At 40.8% G+C, this 21,573-nt stretch overlaps 1 protein-coding gene across 7 annotated transcripts in view; it reads right to left on the bottom strand.

The window, feature by feature from the left end:
• HS3ST5 (heparan sulfate-glucosamine 3-sulfotransferase 5) overlaps window positions 1-21,573 on the bottom strand; it is a 247,231-nt gene that overhangs the window by 62,844 nt on the left and 162,814 nt on the right. For 3 of the 7 annotated variants that reach the window (XM_077301627.1, XM_077301619.1, XM_077301642.1), the window contains one exon: window positions 9,444-9,569. The exons of 3 other annotated variants lie outside the window; for them this stretch is intronic. The gene's annotated coding sequence lies outside the window, so the exon portion shown is untranslated. Of the gene's footprint in view, window positions 1-9,443; window positions 9,692-21,573 lie in introns of those variants that run through there. One more of the 7 variants, XR_013225070.1, reaches the window with a different exon arrangement.

Genomic DNA, 21,573 nt, shown 5'->3' with positions numbered 1-21,573 from the left:
CCTGCCCCCACACGGGGAAGCATTTGGCCTGGTGTGCCTCATCTGTCCCTGATTTGTGCTCCTGCACGGGAGCTGGAGCAGTGAAGTTCCTAGTGCGTAAACGGTCTATGATAGGCCTTCAGATACTTGAAGATGGCTATCATAACACCTCTCAGTTGTCTTCTCTCCACTAGGTATAATCTGAGGAGATAATATCCAAAGTGCTAAGAAATGTACTCTTTTCCTCTATGATAACCCCACGTGAGACAACAGGTGCCAGGCCATTCTCCAAATTACTGAGGGTTGAATAATGAACAATGCTATTTTTTTGTTCGCATTTTAAATGTTGCAAATAGTATATGTGTCTTGACGTTCCAGATAAACACTAACGCTTTTCAAAGACAGAACAAATGTCATTAAAATAGTAATGCTAACCAAAATGCTGAACACATTTGCATAATACAAATTGTATTACAAAAGGCACTTAAATAGACTGCATATTTTACAATGCACTACTTTTGTAATAAAATTAGTATTGAATGTAGAAAGGCAGTAATTTTAAAGGTAGATGAAGATAGTGGATCGTTTTATTTGCTAATGACAGTTTCAATAAATATCTTCTCACCAAGAGCACTTCTGATACATAAAAGTCTGCAAGGGAATTTTATTCTGAAAAGATAACATGTTTAAATTAAAACATGTGAACAAAGGGTTAGTCGTAGAGTTTGTCTCAGAACAGATATTCTCAACAACTGAAATACAGGAATACATTCAGAGCAGAGAAACATCACATATTGCCTTATAGTGCAATAATAAAGGATTAATATGCTTCCAGTACTGCATGATGGACATTTATACTATTTTACCAACTTGTTGGTGAGAATGTGAAACTGTTTACAAAACTCGTCCAACACACATTTCAACCAGAAAAAAAAATGGGCTTCATGTACCAGTTGTACAGGTCCATTTATTTATTTCATTTTTATACCACTCTCCCCGCAAGCCAACTCAAAATCCTGAATTTTTCCCATTCTCCCAAAACCAGTTTGCAGCCTGGGGCATCCTGCAGTAGGGGGCCTAGTAGATGTTACTCGTGTCATTGGCCCCAACCAAAAGCCTGATGAAAGAGCTCTCTCTTTCAGACTATCTGAAACGGTACCAGTGTGCCAGTTCTGACAGGGCCTGGATTTGTTCTGGGAGCTCATTTTACCAGCTGGGGCCAGGACAGAAAAAGTCCTGGTCCTGATTGAGGCCTGACATACCGCCTTGGCAACAGGGACCACCATTTATTGGTGTTAGCAGAGCAAAGTGCTCTCCAAGGAGTATAGATAGAAAGGCGGCCACTCAGGTAAGCATGTCTCCATGTGTACTTTTATGAACATACAGAAATTTCTTATACTTGGATTTCTGTACTAACTTCACCTTTGTATATGCAGTGTGAATGTAACTGTAGTTAGTAATTGAGATTTTCCAAGGGTCAGAATTTTATGCATTCATACATTCATCAGTAATATATGGATCACAAATTTAGGTTTCAAAACTGAACTCCTTTAAGTAATAATCAGATCTCAAATATTAATTCCTCTATTTCCAGTAATCATGCCAATAAACCCTTTGGGGTAGTAGTTAGGAGTTTGGTGTAGTGGTTAGGAGTGTGGACTTCTAATCTGGCATGCCGGGTTCGATTCTGCACTCCCCCACATGCAACCAGCTGGGTGACATTGGGCTCGCCATAGCACTGATAAAGCTGTTCTGACCGAGCAGTGGGCTCTCTCAGCCTCACCCACCTCACAGGGTGTCTGTTGTGGGGAGAGGAATGGGAAGGCGACTGTAAGCCGCTTTGAGCCTCCTTCGGGTAGGGAAAAGCGGCATATAAGAACCAACTTTTCTTCTTCTTCTTCTTCTTCAAAAATATGGAGTCATTAATTCCAGATTGTAACCAAATTATGGCAACCTGCTTATAATATGACCTTAAAATATGTGTAGATCTTGTTTGTCACCCAGCTTCCAGCTAAAGATTGCCTTTACAGACACTATCACATTCCATCCTAGTGAACTGGCCAGCACAGGGTTGCCTAGTCCTCCATTGTCAATGGCAGGGGGGAGAGGGCAGGGCTGCCACCTGCAGGTTGTGGTTCTCCTGGAGATTTGGGGGTGAAACTGGAGAATAGGGAAGGGGGGAGGCAATTAAGAGTGCAGAATCATGTTATTAAGGGGCACAACAAAAATAAAGATGGAAGCAGCATTTTGCAAAAACAAACAAACATTTTTTGAAAAGAGGAAGGGACCAAAACATTATGGAAGGCTGACTCCATCAGACTCAGTGCAGAAAGCATGTCAGCCTGAGAAATAAGGGGAGGAAACACTAGAGTCAACTAACAGCAGCCAAAGGAAATCCAAAGCAAGGCTAAAACAAGGTATGTCGCCTAATGTGGAAATGGTCTGGGAGATCTCCAACCATGACCTGGAGGCTGGCAGCCCAGCTCTGCTCATATTTTCCTAGCTTTACTTACGGAGGCATTCTCAGTGTGTCGAGTCTCTGGGCCAACAGGGTGAAGCACTCTGAATGTGATATAACTTTCTTCAATTTTCTTAAGGTGGTTTTGCATTTGGTCACTTGCAATGAAGTGTACTATACATATAATTATCCAGAGAGATCAGGGATTGAAGAATGTTCAGTGGGGTTATCAGGCAGCACTCTTATTAAAAGAATTCCTAAGAGTGTCTAAAAACTCTCTTGAAAACAAGCTCTGGCAACGACTGTGAATTAATGCCAAGGAAACTGCCAAATGATACATGCTTCCCTAAGGATTGCTTCCAATTGGAAATCCATACAGTTGTTAATGTTGCCAGAAGTAGCAGCAATTTCTCTTCATGTTGTCTGCCATTCAGACTGAATAGAAAGTGGCTAATATGGGGGAGGGGGGAGAGCTGTGGTTATTAACCAAGGACATGTTTGGGCCCTTTATCACTTCTAGATTTTGTAAAGGTGTGAGGAGCCAGTCAGATCCAGTGAAAAGTAATGCAGTAGGACCAAAGGAAAGTGAGTCCTCTCATCTTATCTTAGCTGCTGTAAGATTTTAACAAGTAATCCTCTCCTGGCCTAAGTTTCCATGAGTAAAAAGGGTATATCAGCAATTTGCCTCATGGGGAAATTGGGCTGCATCTTATCCCTCTGATCAGCAATTGTGAACTCTTCCTCCAGCTTAAGGGGCTTTCCTTCTCTGAAGGAAGAACCACCAGGCATGCTTCATATTTTGCTGAGCAGGCTGGAAGAATATATGCCACTAAGACACTAAATGAATAAGGTTTTCAAAATTATTTGCACATGAAAGAAGCTTATTTTTCTGTAATTTCTGTTAGGATACTGCTTTAATATTTATATTACTAAAACTGAAAGTATACATTGGGGGGGTGTATTTTAGTACACCCGCGGAAACCTATGGAATCTGAGAGATTCCTGAATGCTCTGCGGGACCCAATGCCCTCCGGTGTTTCGTTGGTGGCCTTAGTGGAGGACTGGCAGTCCCACCTGATAGCCACCATTCAATCTGGCATTCCTATATTCCTACACATAGCTGAGAAACTATCACATTCTGATGCATATTGACAAAGACAGACATGTACCCCTTTTAAAATCACACTGATATGTCAGAACAATCACTAACTCTTCATGAGAATTATGATGCAGAAAATATAGTTATAAAGATTTTACAATATTAAATGAAAGTGTCACCATTTTAAAAAATCAAATAGTAATTAATATTGCAGAAGACGGGTATCATTACAAAGTATGATTAGTACAGAATTCTTGCAACCAGTAGGGGTCACATGTTGACCAATGTGCATTGGCAATACACATATCTTACAGAGAGCATGTAACACTGTGAACTACAAAATGAGTTAGGATCCTTTGCATAACAGAATTGTGTTGTAACCAATTGGCTTTGGGTTTTGTTTGAGAATTATAAGAAACTAAAATTGCAGAGAGCTTTCATAGAATCATAGAATCATAGAGTTGGAAGGGGCCATACAGGCCATCTAGTCCAACCCCCTGCTCTACGCAGGATTATCCCTAAGCATCCTAAAGCATCCAAGAAAAGTGTGTATCCAACCTTTGCTTGAAGACTTCCAGTGAGGGGGAGCTCACCACCTCCTTAGGCAGCCTATTCCACTGCTGAACTACTCTGACTATGAAATTTTTTTCCCTGATATCTAGCCTATATCATTGTACTTGTAGTTTAAACCCATTACTGCGTGTCCTTTCCTCTGCAGCCAATAGGAACAGCATCCTGCCCGCCTCCAAGTGACAACCTTTCAAATACTTAAAGAGGGCTATCATGTCCCCTCTCAACCTCCTTTTCTCCAGGCTGAACATTCCCAAGTTCCCACAGGGTTCGATACTTTCCCTCATGATTTTTAACATTTATATACACCCTCTGACCCAGCTGGTCTAGAGGCATAGGCTGGGATGTCACCAATATGTGGATAACACCCAGCTCTATCTCCTGATGTATGGCAATCCAGATTTACCCCCAGAAAATGTTGCCAGTTGTTTGGAAGAAGTGGCTGGATGGCTAAGGCAGAGTCATCTGAAACTCAACCCCTCCAAGATGGAGATCCTCTGGCTGGCTGGTAGAAGGGGACAGGATCAGGAAGTCCGTCTCCCTTGCCTGGATGGGGTGCAACTTACACATTCATCATTGGCTAGGAATTTGGGGGTGATCTTGGATGCCTCCTTGTCTATATAGGCCCAGATCACGATGGTAGCCCAGAAGGCATTTTTTCATCTGTGCCAAGCACAGCTACTAGTGCCCTACCTGTCTCCAGAACACCTGGCCACAGTGATCTATGCAACGGTCACTTTCAGATTAGACTTTTGTAACTCACTCTTTAAGGACCAACCCTTATATTTAACCTGGAAATTGCAACTGGTACAGAATGCAAGGGTCCTCACCGTATTATCATGGAGGGCCCACATTCAGCTGATACTGCAGCAGCTGCATTGATTGCTGGTTAGCTTTCAGATCAAATTCAAGGTCTTGGTTGTGACCTTTAAGGCTATATGTGGCCTGGGTCCTACCTATCTGTGGGACCTCTTATCACCTTATGCTCCCCACAGGGCTCTACACTCTGGGTATGAATCTGCTGGTTGTCCCGGGACCCTGAATAGTGTGCCTGGCCTTGACAAGGGCCAGAGCCTTTTTGGCCCTGACCTCTGCCTGGTGGAATTAGCTCCTAGAAGAACTGAGGGCCCTGACGGAGCTGTCAGGCTTCCACAGGGCCTACAAGATGGAGCTCTTCCACCGGGCATTTGGTTAAGGCTGGGCTAGCCATCCTTTTTGTAATCTGTACCCCCCTAGGCCAACATCACCTGGGATCACCTTTTGGGACATAATGACTACAGGCATATGAATCGAGGCTCTGCTGGGGAGATTAAAGAATTAGAGGTTTAATCGTTGCCACCATCAACTGTATTGACTGCACTGTATTTAACTGTTTTATATTTTTTTATGTAAACCGCCATGAGCCATCTGTGCCAAGTGGCAATATAGGAATTTAATAATAATAAAATAAATAAAGATTAAAACCAAAGTTTTAAAAGTCTCACAGAACATGTTTGCATTAATTGATTGATTCAAATATTTATATCAGGCCAGTAATAAGCAGACAACATACAATGGCTTTTTCTGCACACACAGCTTCCTTCTGATTTTGAGGGCCATTCCGCACAAGGACCAATTTTGATGAATGTTTGCAGTATACAGAAATGCTATATTTAATAGTGAAATTTTGTCATTCCGCATATCTTTAATTCTAGTCTCAGTAGCATTGTATTCATTCCCCGCATGTTTCCGGTCTCGCTGGAATCGCAACAAAGGAAGCAATATTTTTTCACCCTTCTTCCCGCCCCTGGCCATCATTCCAACAGAACAGCCAATGAACTGTTGTGTTCATGCTCCTGAAAAGCCCCTTTCCCTTTAAAAAATGTTTTTTAAAAACCCAAACACACCAGTTGCAACGAATATGTGTTCATTCATTGTCCCAGAAAGACCTGTTTTGCTTGTGTAGGAGCTGGCACTTAATCGTTTACATGCTCTTCAAGTAACCCCCCACCCATGGGTGCAATTTGTAGCCGAAATTACGGCCAGTGTAGAACAGGGGGCAGTATTGTGCTTGGGAACTTTAAAGACACTTGCAGTAGGGAGCTTTGTTTTACTGTTAAGCACTTATGTGGAGGGACTTTAGCTGGAGAAGCCTTGCTCGTTCATTGCTTTTGACAGTCTAAGGAAAAAAAATGGTGATCGCGTCTCTGGAAGCTCGGGGGCGAGAACGAGGGAAGGACATTCTTTCTACCGCTACATTGAGAACGCACATGTCTTTTCCAGATGTGTAGCAGGTTGTTCTCAAGAGTCTAGTGGGGTTTTTTTAAAGGGGGAATCCACTTTTCTGGATTTCCTGAAAAGCACTACAACGAAGTGATTTTTGTGGGAGTGTTGTGGGTTGTGTGCAATGTCATGCAGAACGTTTAATTCTTACCAAAGGTAAGACTTCTGCTACATTTAAGTTGTCTGGAATGGACCTCAGAATTTGGCAGGAATTAACTTTGAATCCTATGCCTGCATTACACATCTCTTTTTTCCTCAGATTTTATCTTGAGAATTGCAATGTATGTATTCTGCATAAGGCACTTTTTTTGGGGGGGGAGGGGGTTGTGCTACATGGCTGGTCTCTCTTTATGGTCAGTTTCATGCTGGGAGTGTTTTTTAAAGTTATAAGTAGAGATTCTTCAAGCTGTATTTACTGCTTGGTAGCCATCCTAGTTGAATGTTAATGGTTGTCCCCCATTCATCAGTGTGCAAGCTCAAGTATTACTTCTCCCATCTTGTCAATTTCACTTTTTAAAGAAACAGAATAAGTCTACTGATACATCAGTTCTTTGTAAGACTTTAATTGCTGGAGAAAAAAAAAACACCATTTCCTGGGAAAGCTTTAAATGGTGTGAGTGTGCTATTTAAAGTTTACAGAGTTTCATGACCTCTTTTGAGAACACTTATTGTAAGTGGGGTGAAAGTGTTATGGAAGCAGCATGGGGGGCACTTTAAAAGCTGACTGGAATGAGTGGTAATTAGAGTTGTCTGCATGGAGAAATAGGAATCAGGACTCAAGAGCAACTTCTGGTGAAATTGGGAGGATTTGTACAGATAGGCATTCCATTGCAATCTTCATCACCTTTCCCTTTCCCTCCAATCTGATCATGGTGCCCCAAAAGATTTTGTGCATGTGGCAGGGAGAGGACTATAGCAGTTAAAGGGAGATTCTAGAAAGTTTCTGTGGGACACATAGAAGAAGCAGTTGCTTTGGTTGTTCAATTATTACACTCTTCTCGTGCAAATGCAGAGCTCAGGAGGGGGTGTGAAGAAAATACCACTTGCCACATCCCAAGATCTAAAACCTTTATATCTTCAGTCTAATGTTCTCTTGACTGAGCTGTTGACTATGTTCAAAGTCAGAGAAGAAAAATGACCTTCAGATTGCCTTCATGACAATTCAGCTCACATTTCTTGCTTTAGAAAAACTGTACATTAGTGGATGTCACATGAAATGCTTCTTCTTCCTCCAGCCTTCTCCCTCCCAGGTGGGGGTGGAACAATCTGCTTACTTGTTCCACCCCACTAGGGAAGGAGAAGGCTGAAGGAATGAGGGGCATTTCATGAGACATTAGCCTTCCACTATGTACAGCCACTTGCCCGGCAATGTTTTTTTTCTTCCAGTTTTATGAGGAACTGATCCATCAGTAGACACATTCCATTTGTTTAAAAAATGAAATTGACAAATTGAGAAAAATAAAGAAGTCTTAAACTTGTACACGAATGATGGGGGGGGGGGCAACCACTAATGTTCTGGACAATAAATGCAGCTTGAAGAATTTCTACTTACAAGTTAAAAAAACAAGCCCAGTGCTAAACTGATCAATATGGAAAAACCAGCCATGCTGCAAAATGTGGATGGAGAAGGAGTGGCCTCCCAGAGGTGTAAAAAGGCAGAGGGGGAATCTGAGGGTATCGTTATGCTTTTAAATTACCTTTGCCATGGGAGCAAAACAAGTGGGAAAATTGGCAAAAGAAAAAACATTCTCACATAATGAGGGGAAACAGCAAAGGAAAAGAGAACTGAGCATGGAAAGGAGGAAAATTAAAAAGAAAGAAGGGAAGGGAATGAGAAAGAAAGCTAACACATGTTTGCAGTGAAAATGGGGTGAAACACAGAATGAAAAAGAAATTCCTACAGGAAAGCATGGTGAAAGGAAAGGAAAACATTGGTGCATAAAAGGCTAATATAATATTAATCAAGACTCTACCAATATAACAAAGGCAGATGAGTAACCAAAATGTCAAAACAAACGCAAAACCTCCAGCATTTGCTCATCATCAAAAGACTTTCTGAATGCCAAATCAGATCATATTATTAAAGCCATATATTATGAGCACAATAAGTGGATAAAGGGGAATTAGTACTGCAACCTTGTTCAGAGGAATGAAGCATTTAATATTTACCCAGATTTGTTCATTTAGCAGTACCTGTTTAAAGATAGTCATCAAATCTGAATGGAAAAGCCAAATCTTTTCACAAGGCAGTAGAATGAAATTTAGAAAACAATCATGCAATGTGAATCAGCTCTGATACATACAAATCACTACTCACTGTAAGAGACAATGGGCAGTTTCTCTGATAACTGAGTGCTGAAGATACAGAAACTAGAAATCCTGCCACAGCTACGTACGGGGGTGAACTACTTGTCAGCAGTTATTTGCAAAGACAATTCTTGTTTTTGGCCGTTGACACATGTGTGTTGGGTGGTGGTTGAAGGAGAATGATAAAATCATGTAACTCAAAAGTGTGCCATTTAAGTGTTGGGCCTTTTTGGGCTTTTCGGAAGGTAAATAAAAATCCTATGCTGTAAAGACAAATTTGAAAAATCCATACTGTGAGTTATTGTGAGCTGTTACCAAATGAAAGAAGGAATGTTTTGCTCTGCAGAAGAACATATAGGTTATGTGACCTCTTGGAGGAGCATCCATACTCAGAGTGGGGCCATTTGAAAAATAGACTCATATGTTCCAGGCAGTATCTTAAAATTATTAGTAAACTTTCATATTTACACATCTTTCACCAGCTGTACACAGTGCATAGTTGAAAGTAAACATTTTAACCCTATGTGTTATCAATATTATAGTGGCTAGAGCAGTGGTACCTACTCCATGGATCACAGGGAGCCACATTCACAATTTACATCAAACAAAACAGCCACTTGACTACTATATGCCCTGTGCACCAGCCCATCAAACACCCACCTACGAAATATAACAGTTCAAGTTTTAAAATTACTATATAACTATAACCTTTTAAATTACCAAAATACCTCTGTGTAAGCTGATCCTGGGAAATGGGAATAAAATTACCTCTATCCCAGTGTGGCCAGCTTGCTCTTTTCCTGGGTGACTTCTGTGGTGTAGGTGGTGGTGATAGTTTTACTCTCTTCTCTGTGGCTTTCTTGCTCTCCTCCTTGCTCTCTTCCTAACAGCTGCCTGGGTGCAGGAAAGAGAATACAGAGGCTACAGAGAAGTGGGGGAGCACGGCCATCCCCTGGAACCATTGCTGCTGTGTCTCTCCAGTGTGTTTTCACAGATAGGCTGAGGCCCTCAGGTGCCTGTTGAGAGACAAAGGGCTGGGAGTGACCCCCAGATCAAGGTGGCTTGGGCGGCAGACTGATACCCATGCCCGAGTCCCTCCTCCCAAACAGCCATTTTCTCCAGGGAGGTTGCCTATCGGCCTCTGTGAGGAAGACATTGTCCCCATTTTCTAGAGCATGTTGTTACTGTAGACCTTGATACTAGTGTAACCACAAAACAGAAGATATCAAAACCCATTCCCGAGAGCCTCATATACATTTCTACTCAGGGCTACTAAAGGTACTTTGAGAATCCATACATGGAATGCTGTCACTGCAAATGAATTTTTAATTAAAAGTAGCAAGATAAAGACAAGGGAAACATGGCAACCAATGGTTTTGGAGTAAAAACATCTGTTACAATAGCATTTAAAAAACCCTCATATAGACTATCTCCAAAAGCAGACTTCACTGTCTAATCCTTGTTGTGGCAGAATAAGACTATTTCATGAAGATCAGTGTCAAAAATTTAAGATAATAGTCTGTGCCTAAGTCTCTAACAAGAGCAGTGAGAAGGTTCAGACTTACTTGCAAGTAAATGCATCCAGTTTGTAGTTCAGTTTCCAAGCTTCCCATAAATTGTGATAAGTATATTTAAATGCTAAACAACCTGTTTATTTCAGGGGTGGCAAAACTGTGACTTCTTCTGGTTGGCGGCTCATGGTAAATGTAGTCCATAGACATCTGGAGAGCCACACTTTGTCTATGCTTGTTTATTTGCATTCAAATTGTTTGCATATGTTTTCAGTTGGGCAAAAAGCAGATGGGGCATGCATACCCCATGCTGCTTTCCCTTGGCTTATGCCCACATCCACTGCTGCCACCATGTCTCCTCACTGACTGCTCTCTGCAACAGTCTTCAAGAAACATTTACATTTTACAGTGACTGGCTTGCAGACATAAAGGTCTCCCTCCGTCCCTTACAACTGACCCACATTTTCATTAACAGGAAAGACACTGTCCAGATTAAGAACAATTTGGGAATGTGTGTTCTTGTAAAGCTTAGCCACAATGGTCAATGCAAAAACCACTTCCCGCCTAAAGAAAAAATCTACTACTTAAGAAACAGGTTGCCTATTAAAGATGAGCTTTCCACAACCAGAACACTTTCTTCTTTTACTTTATATACTGTCAATATGGTCAATTTAATTTCTGATTCCTGGGTTTGAGCTGTACCCTCTAAATCAGTGGTTCTCAACCTGGGGGTTGGGACCTCTTTGGGGGTCAAACGACCCTTTCACAGGGGTTGCAGCAGGGCAAGCAGCTTGGCCTGGGGGGGGGGGCATCCACATAACACCCTTCTGGGGTAGATCGAGATAGAACATTCATCTGTCTGGAGCAGCAGAAAAGAGTGAAATCGGCATGGTGGGAGAAGAGGCAGAACTGAAATGAAACCCCAGAAAAAAAACAATGTATATACAATCATGAACAATGAATCTTAATGCCATTGGTCAGTTTCAGTTTAATTTCTGTGAAAGAACCCTTGCATAATTTTATGGTTGGCGTCACCCCAACATGAGGAACTGTATTAAAGGGTCATGGCATTAGGAAGCTTGAGAACAACTGCTCTAAATTAAGTGTTCACTCAATATATCCAAGATAAAACTGACCAATGGTTTCAAGGAGTGAATTAATTTCTAACTGCAGACCTGGTTTGCTCAGAACTATGTACTGAAACTGATCAAGGTGTTCTTGCTATTTATTAATATTCCACACACCCTGTGAAGATTAATAAAGTATTAGTTTTAAGGAATACAGCTCTAAGACTAAGAACTTGAACTGAAATTGATTGAGGATTTCTTAGCCACAGAGGCACAGAACCTCAGGATATATCGAATTAAGAAAAAAGAATCTGAGCAAGGAAAAGAAAAGCTACACAAAAGGAACATATAAACAGGGCAGGCTTGACTGATCATCTCAGTTTTTGTGATGTTCTCAGCATCCCTGAAAAGTGTGAAAAAGAGATGGAATACCACCATACACTTGCTGCTAATTATGGTTGTCTTCTGTGATTGGTTGTGATGTAACTTGATGGCCTCCTGAATGGGGAAGAGGCATCCACTTTTAAATACTTAAGACAGGGTGTCAAGAAAACACAAGGGGTCAGAAGCAACATCTCTAAGTGCCTATTTGGAAGCTATCTGTTCAGCAATATAAATATGATTAATTTATTCTAGGTTTTGTTATTTAGAGTGCTTGATGGACAGGCAATGCTTTAAGCTATGGTTTGTTGCTTGAGGGAATGTGAAAGAACCAATTAAAACAGTGAAAGTTTTTTTTGGGGGGGGGAAATCCTACATACATAATTAGATTATTTTGCTGACACAGGGAGGCTATTCTCTCTAGCTCAAATTACTACTGGCGGGGAAAGCATCATATTTTGCTAGAGCTTGCAGATGGAACCCTTTTTTTCTTTTTTTTTCATTACTGTTGTCTAAAAAATCACAAACATATTTCAGTAATTAACCAAGAGATGTAATTTAGCTGATTACTTAGCCATATTCTCTGTCTCCAGCAATTTTTCAGAGTAAATTTCACCCAGAGTTCCATAAATTTCTCGCAATATTTTCACAGGAGGTTGCCTGGCAAACTATGGAGTCGTTTGAGGCTGTTAAGGTATTACCCATTGGGAACAGCTTCCCAAGGGCCAGCAGGGGGTTAACAGAATTCTCTTGGCTCTAGTTGCAAGAATTACAGTGAACCAGGTGATGGGAGGGTAGCTCTGCTACTTTATTTTCATCTCATAGGAAAACTCTTTGCCTGCTTTCATAAGAATTTCTTAGTGACTGACTGGATTCCATCCTCATTGCATATTTGAGCTTTGGTAACAGGGCAGAGGGGGAAATACATTTTGATTGTTATTTTAAAATATATTCTTTTGAATTTTTCATTTGCATGCCTCGGAACAGTTCAAAATAATTTATCTAACTCTCCTTTGGCTCGCTTCTGTCTGATGTATATTACATTCATCCTCTCCTCCACTTTTCATTAGCCCTCTTTTCTTTTCAGTGTCCTTGTCTGCTGCTTTATCTATGTTAGTCTTCACAGAATTCTTTTGCTACAATGCAAATACTATTTCAAAAATAAGTGTTTTCTCTCTCCTCTGTTCTTCTTAAATTATTTATCTTTCCTCCTTATAGGATACATGTTTTATTTACTTTTTTACTAGAATATTTTTACTTCTCTTTCCATAATTTATATCATATACTCTCCTCTGCATTCTATTATTCAGTATAGTAAATCATTGTGAGAATCCATTCCTGGGGAAGCAGCCCATTCATCATTGTCTTACATGGCCATCTCGGCACTTTTTCCAGGTGGTCTCCTATGCAACAAGCTCTGTGAACTAATCCTCAAGGAACCATCCTCTGTCCTTCTTTTCTTAACACCCCCCTTCTTCTGTCATCTTGATCCTCGAACTGTGACTTGAGTATAAAATGATTTCTTGCTGTTCTTTCCCCTCAGCCTATTCTCTTCCTAACAGTCTCTAAGACTTTGAGGTTCTTTAGCTGTAGTTCCAGTATTTCACACATGGAAATAGGGGCACTACTATGTATGGGATGATGGTGGGGAATAGCAGCCTAGTAATTCCATGGACAATGGGGAAATATCGAACATACATTTCACTCCTACAGTTAATGTTGTCCCTTTCTTACTTCATTAATCCAGTATGTTCATATCAGTAGAAGCAATATCATAATAATCATGCTTGTGCATGGGGTTATTGTTGATTATTTTTAGGGTCCAGGACAAATGGCAGAATGATGGTAACAATCAAGACCACATTAACCCATGGGTACTGAACTACATGAACCTATAGAAACCAGCTTCAAATATTATGTAATGAAAGCAGCTTTTCATATTAATGTATGAAAAAATACCACATACTTTTACCCTGTGGGGGATGAATTGCATGGAAAGAAAACTAATCTCTTCAAAATCATGTTTTCTTTCAAAATGTTAAAATTCTGTAAATACAACAGTTTTAAAATGAAAATGTGTTAGGAAGACTACATACACAAGACCTCAGACATAAAAGATTATAGTAACCAAAACACTACCCAAAAGGATCATTAACAGAAGGCAAAATGATATCAGATTGGGAGAAAAAAAGAGTAAACTCTGTATTTTAGTAGTCTCTACATATTAATCTTATATTAATCACATGTTACTATATTAATTCATCTGTCATATGGCAAAAAGCAAGTTTTATGGTACTGTATAATTGCAATTCTTGTTGGCCTGAAGTCACTTTAAAACAGAATATTAGAGCTAATTCTTCTTTGAAATGCCCAGTTTCCTGGACTTTATCTTTTCCCAATTTTGCATCTTAATTAGTGCATTTGTCTCCATGATTTAAGATGTTGAATTATGTATGGGTTCAACAGAGTTCTGTGATGAAGGACATGCATTTGAGTGAGCATGAGACCTGACCTGAAGGTGCCTCCCAGCACTTTGTCATTTAGTACAGGAAAGGTTGGGTAGGTTACAGTGATACATGAGCTTTCATGTTCTGAACTGAGCTGCTTGGTCAAGTTTATCCTGTGATTTTCATTAACAGCAAGTAGCTCTTTCTTATAGTTCACAAAACAGATGCACTGCAGTCACCAAACTACTAATTTTGGATTAGTCCCACTAGATGAATAAAACTGTTGGGTTTGTTAATTTGTTAATTATTAGAGCATGACATTGTCCTTCTGGATGAGTGTGCCCAGGACTTCATTCATGTTGATCCATATTCTTAATCTATCTTAAATTTGTATCTGCTGAGTCTGATCTTTTGCTGGTGCAGTGTCTTGAAATCATATATGTTTATACAGCAACATCACAAGAAGGAGAAGAGCTGGGTTTTTATACCCTGCTTTTTACTACTTAAAGGTCCCAAGGTGGCTTATATAACCATTTCCTTCCTGTGAGACCCTGTGAGTTAGGTGTCTAAGAGAGCTTTAAGAGGGAGAACTGTCACCCAGATGGCTGCATATGGAGCAGTAGTGTGGAGTCAAACCCAGTTCTCTGGATTAGAGGCCACCATTCTTAACCATTACACCATGCTGGCTCTCAAATGAACTTATATTAATAAGAAAGACAACTTATAATAATAATGATGATGGCCACATCAGCAGATACTATAGAAATAAAGGGATGGAAGTGATGCTACATTATATTGTTGGACATTCAAAAGACTTCTACCTAGGTACTTCACCAAAGACTCCTGAGTAAGTTTCGCAATCATAAGATAAAATCACAGGTTCCCTTATGGATTAAAAAAAGGTTAAATGACAGGAAGCAAAGAGTAGGAATAAATGGACCATTCTCACAATGGAGGGAAGTAAGCAGTAGGGTCTCACAAGGATAGGTTTGGGGCTGGTATTATTTAATGTATTCATAAATGATGTGGAACAAAGGATGAGTAGTATAGTGTTCAAACTTGCAAAACACACAAAATTATTTAGGATGGTGAAAATCATCTGTGACTTTGAAGAGCTCCAAGAGGACCTCCACAAATTGGATGACTGGACAACAACATAGTAAAAAACAAAATTCCGTGTGGGTAAATGTAAAGAGAAAAAAAAATTCCCAACTTCTAGTGTAGACTAACGGGATCTGAACTTGCTGCGACTGAGAGGGGAAGGATCTTGAGGTTGTAGTGGATAGCTCAATCAAAGTGTCAACCCAGTGTGCTGAAAAAGTCAAACTCTGTGTTAGGGATTACTAGGAAAGAGATTGAAAATAAAATAGCCAATATTATAGACCCTTGTATTGATCTATGGTGCGGTCTCATTTGGAATATTGTGTCCAGTTATTGTCACTGTATCTCAAAAAGGACATCACAGAGCTAAAAAAGGACAAAAGAGGGCAACCAAGATGATTAGGAAGGTTGGAGTACTTCCCATGAGGAAAGACTGGCTCTTTTCAATTTAGAATAGAGATGACTAAAGGTGGGGCATGATGGACGTTTATAAAGTTATGCAAGGGGTAGAAAGTTGGCAAGGAGAGCTTTTTCTCCTTCTCCCAAATACTAGAACTCAAGGGCATCCAATGAAGGTGATGGGCAATAAATTCAAGAAAGACAAAAGGATATTCTACTTTAGAGAGAAAGTAATTAAAATTGGAATTCAAGCCAGAGGATGTAGTAATGGCCACAGGCATGCACAGGTTTAAAGATAGATTCATGGACAATAGACCTATCCTATGACTACTAGCTGTAACTAAAGGGAACCCTTCAGAGGCAGTCGATGCCAGAATCCTTGTGCTAGGAGATAATATCAGGGAAAAGGTGTTGGCATCATTGCCCTGTTGTAGTTCCTTCTGAAGGAACTGGATGGACACTGTGTGAGGCAAAATGCTGTGTGAGACTAAATGGGCTGCTGCCAAGGGGAAAAAAATGGCAATCACTTCGCCGGAAGTTCGGAGGAGAGAGCCAGGGGGAGGGACTTTGTTGCAACCACTACATTGAGAACGCACAGGTCTTTTCCGCAAGTGTTGCAGGTGGTTGGCAAGAGTGTAGCGATTTTCTGAGGGTGAATCCACTTTTCCCGATTTCCTGAAAATCGCTACAACAAAGCGATATTGGCGCTAGTGTTGCAGGAGTGTTGCAGATTGCTCACAATGTCATGCAGAACACAGTTTTAGTGGCGAAAACAAAATGTAAGACTAGTGCTATATTAAAGTCGTGCGGAATGGCCCCCAGTGTTGAATGTTATATATGGCTATACCCCCAGGGAAGCTTACCCAGCAATTTTCAGCTGTAAGCAACTGAGTGTCATGTACTCTACTCCCTGTGTTCCTGGCACAAAATGTAATAGATACACAGCTGTCCCCTACATTATGCAGGCAGCAGAGACCCGCTACTCTGCTAGTTCAAGAATTTGTGGGTAGAAAAGTAAGCTCAGTTCCCATGGGTTTTTTGCATCTCACAAACTAACAGCTTATCACCTCTCCTCAATTGGTTGTGAGGCAATATGAAAACCTTGTATTTTAACAGTAAGAATGATCAAGTTTGAAAGCTGTGAATCTAGGTACTTTCCACTTCAGTTTTGTCCTTCATTGTCCTGGAATCATCATGCATTTTCCAGAAAACCACTCTAGTTACAACTGGGAGCTCATCTCCTCGCTACAATAATGCTGAATATGTGCAATTATCCCCATGGTGCAAAGTCATTAGATGCTGTTATGCTGTGCTTTAGAATGGTGGAAAACTTTATATGGCATTGTGAACTAACCAGGATTCAGGACTGTAATGTTGCTCACTCAGATTCTGCTAAAAGCTAGCAGAATATCTGTAGGGAGTGCTTTCAAAGGCATAAATGAAGAATGTTTAAACAAAGAAATACAGTGCCTTCCAATATTGTGGAAAGGAGAGACCAAAGGATGGGATGAAGTTACACAAGGTTTCTGTATAGATCAAATGTTGACAGATTTGTACCTGTTTAATGAACTACAATGAGCAACAAACATTGATAGATTAATGAAAGTAATGTGGAATGTGTCAGGTACCCTTGCAATTATCAATACAGAATAATATAACCTCCCTCCCCCCTTTTAGGAGACATCTTCACAAGTTTCGTCATCCAAATCTCTTCTTGTGTTCCTAAAACAATTCTGAATTTTCTGTAATGTGCAAAAATTATGTAAAAGTGAAAGAAAGAAAGAAAGAAAGAAAGAAAGAAAGAAAGAAAGAAAGAAAGAAAGAAAGAAAGAAAGAAAGAAAGAAAGAAAGAAAGAAAGAAAGAAAGAAAGAAAGAAAGAGCCCAGTCATTTTTGGTTGAAAAAAATAAAATGAGAATAAAAATTAATAAACTATTTGTTTTTCTGTTTTCATTTATTTGAACTGGTAAAACATTTTGCTTTAATTTATTTGTTTTCCATTCAATGTGGGGAATAGTTTTAGAATCTTACTACTTTCTTATAGGATCAATCCCATGAAGTTTTAGAGAGTTGGGTTCAATTTTTATAGCCAATTAAAATTAAAGTTTGTGATTTCTTTTTAAGATGGCTTACCATTAACTGTGAGCCTCTTGTGGTGCAGAGTGGTAAGGCAGCCGTCTGAAAGCTTTGCCCATGAGGCTGGGAGTTCAATCCCAGCAGCCGGCTCAAGGTTGACTCAGCCTTCCATCCTTCCGAGGTCGGTAAAATGAGTACCCAGCATGCTGGGGGGTAAATGGTAATGACTGGGGAAGGCACTGGCAAACCACCCCGTATTGAGTCTGCCAAGAAAACGCTTGAGGGCATCACCCCAAGGGTCAGACATGACTCGGTGCTTGCACAGGGGATACCTTTACCTTTACCTTTACCTTTACCTTTACCTTTACCTTTACCTTTACCTTTACCTTTACCTTTACCATTAACTGTACAGTTCTAAATTTGTATCTCAGAAGGGGTTTCCTATTTATTGCATAATACATTGCATAAATAGGAAACTTTCAATTCATTCACAAAGTAAACAGGACGTGTTCAAAGATCAAATCTAAACATATCTTTTATTTCTGATTTGTGCAGATTGAAGGTGGTGACAGAAAGAAGAGTGAGTGAGTGAGTGAGTGAGTGAGTGTGTGTGTGTGTGTGTGTGTGTGTGTGTGTGTGTGTGAGAGGGGTGAACTGGAAGAACTTTCAGTCAGCAAAAACAACAATTGGCATACAAACTTTTTAGTCAATCACCATAACTAATCCTTTATTTCACATATTAAAGAAGAAGAAGAAGAGTTGGATCTTATATGCTGCTTAAGCGGCTTACAGTCGCCTTCCCTTTCCTCTCCCCACAACAGACACCCTGTGAGGTAGGTGAGGCTGAGAGAGCCCTGATATTACTGCTTGGTCAGAACAGCTTTATCAGTGATGTGTTGAGCCCAAGGTCAACCAGCTGGCTGCATGTGGAGAGTGCAGAATCGAACATGGCTCACCAGATTAGAAGCCTTTGCTCCTAACCACTACACCAAACTGGCTCTTTTTAATTTATGAACTGCTGTCCTAAGCAGTTAGATCTCTTGTTGAAGTCAATAGGCTTAGAGGGGTATATCTCTGTTTAGGTGTACATTGATAAAACAGTAATTTTCAATAATTACTACAACCCCATCCAGGTTGTAGGAGTGGTGGCGAAGGTGGCAGGGCTGGGCAAGTATGGTGCTTGTGCACACGTTGGTGCAAGGCAGGTGCCAATGAGTGCAGGCAGTGCAGAGAGTAGTGGACGCCTGCTGCCAGCTGGTGCTGTGAGGAGTTGTTTCCACCGCTGCCTCTTTCATGGAAGGTGGCAGCAGCTGCTACTACTGCAAAATCTTCATGGTCATCATCTGAGTCCCCACACCCTGGCCTGGCTCACATCTCACACACCAGCCACTTTTGAGAGAGGTGCTTGGTTGCTTTGGGTGGGAATCAGCAGCAAGGCTCACACACACTTTTTGGGGGAGGGTGGGGAAAGGCATAATTCCTGGGGGGAGAGGAGGAGGAGTGTACAGGGTGAGACAGGGCTGGCAGTCAGCAGTTGAGCATGCAGCCCCAGGTTACTGCCCCTTCAAAAAATTGCCTCCCCAGTAAACCATTTCTGGCTATAGGGTTCCTCCTCATATGTTCTCTGTGATAACACCTGCAGAAGCCAGAACCAGGGCTTTTGGGTAGTAGCACCTCACTTGTTGAATGCTCTCCCCCTTGAGAATCCCTTGGTGCCAACTCTACTCCCTTTAGCACCTGGTAAAAATATTTCTCTTTACCCAAACTTCAAACTAGGGCTTTAATCTTTTACATAGTTGTTATTATTTATTTATTTATAGCACAAGAACTGTTTCGAGGGTCAAATTATTATGTTGTATTATGTGGATTATAATTGAATGGATTTTTATTCGCTTGTTCACTTAATTATTTTATTCATTCAAACATAAAGGGGGAGGGTTTACCAACAGTTATTAACATCCTGAACAGTAATTGTGTATAATTGTAATGGGGGGGGGGAATAAAAATTTATTCTATCGAAGTGGTAGATCTAATTGTGAAACTCACAGAAATCAACTTAATTAAACTAAAGAAATTCTACTATTATTTTCTCAAAGTAGAATTTCTTGAAAACATTTTGAGACAAATAAATACTATGGGTTTTATAAAAAATACATTTTGTTTTTTTCCTTTCCCTTATTTGCATGAAATCTATTTATCAAATGGTGTCCAAAGAGCTGCAGAATTTCTTTTTGCAGCACAAACAGTTTACAGTCTACAAAGCAAGATATGCTTACCACATTTAAAATTGCATAAGATTTAAAAAGAAGGTAGAGCAAAAACAATAAATCAAGATTAAAAAAATAAAATAAAATGAGTCCCATCTGTTCATTTCATGACACAGCATCCTTATAACCACATACAAAACCCACCAATTCCCCCTCTCCGAACAAATATAAAATAAGCAGACAATCAAACATGATAATTCAGGATGGAAATTATCTGTAGCATCTCCTGAGCCTAATTTAAGGACCTTTTCCATTGCTTTCAGAGTTTCAGAGCCCCCTCCACATGATGTCGTTTGCATCCTGATGCTGTCCAGGGGCTGGCTTGCATTTTGACCAGATTTGCCTTGAGATGAAAAAATTGCCCAAACTGGATTTGCCACTTTTTATCTTGCAATCCAAGGCAAGCCTGTATGAATGGAGGGGGAAAGATGCAATAGTCTCTGCAGTGTTGTCCTGCCCTTGCACTCACTCTCCCCTCTCCATTTCCTGATCCAAGTAAATTTTTTTGAATTGCATGGTCTGTGTTGCAGCATGACCCCAAAGTTACATGGTCAAAGGTAAAATAAAATATTCTGCAAAGTATCCATGGTCTTTGATGGATCAGGCAGGCAAAACACAATCCCGTTTCTATTTTCTGGCGGTGAGGAATGAGCTGGGAAGGGTGGTGGTGGTGATTGAGCAGCCTTTTCCTGATCATACAGAGGTCTGAGCACCTTATTTTAAAGCCAACCATTAACACAAAATGTCCTTTTGGGCTTCAGTTAGCATGTCCAGCCTTCTCACAACTCAGGCAGCCAAAAAACAGAGGTGGGAAATGAGCTGGGAAAGGGGGGGGGCATGATCAAGGAGCCTTCTCCCGATCATATAGGGGTCTGAGTGCTTTGTTTTAAGCCAACCATTAACCAAAAATGACTTTTTGGGCTCCAGTTACAATGTTCAACATCTCAGAAATCCACTCAGAAACAAAGTCCAAAAGAACACGAATCCCCCAAAAAGGGCGGGGGGGGGATGCTATATTGTTCTGGTGTTTCTCCATAGCAACATGGCAGTGTTGATTTTTATTAAAAATACATCTGTTTTGTGGCACTGCCACATAGCAATGCAGAAGTGACTTAAAATAATTGTAGGGTTCAGGGGGGAAGAAAGTTTAAGTCTACAAGAGAACTTCTGGCTGTGATTGGTGGCTTGCTGTGATTGAGAAGCCAAGGAGCAGAGGGGCCCATTATGCACGGAGTGGAAGGTCTGCATTCGGGGTAGAATGGCGGCGGCTAAAATCACCAATTATGCACGCTGCAGGCGGCAACCAGGTGCAGAGTCAACATATGCCACCGAAAAATCTGTGTTAGCGAGATGCAGAAGAAAGTGGAGCTTCCCAAGACCAGGGCGCAACCAGAAGCAGCTCGGGACTAGCCGTGTGCATAATCGGATACTCTGGGTTTTGCCGCCATTGCATTCCATCCCGTGAGTAACCGGTTTGCTTCGCTTCTTCCTCCTTTGCATTCTCCATACCGCCGTTTCAGCGGCTGTGCATAATAGGCCAGGGAGAAGTTCAGTTTGTTTTCCCTTGCAGCCTCATTGGGGGGCAAAAAACCACAATGGGGCACAGGGAAAACATGGGAGGGGTTCTCCCGTAAGAAGGGCTGCAAATGC

Source organism: Paroedura picta, chromosome 1, assembly GCF_049243985.1.
Source record: "Paroedura picta isolate Pp20150507F chromosome 1, Ppicta_v3.0, whole genome shotgun sequence".
Classification (NCBI taxonomy): domain Eukaryota; kingdom Metazoa; phylum Chordata; class Lepidosauria; order Squamata; family Gekkonidae; genus Paroedura; species Paroedura picta.
The sequence above is the reverse complement of the archived record's forward strand: the minus strand, read 5'-3'. Positions and strand labels throughout refer to the sequence as shown.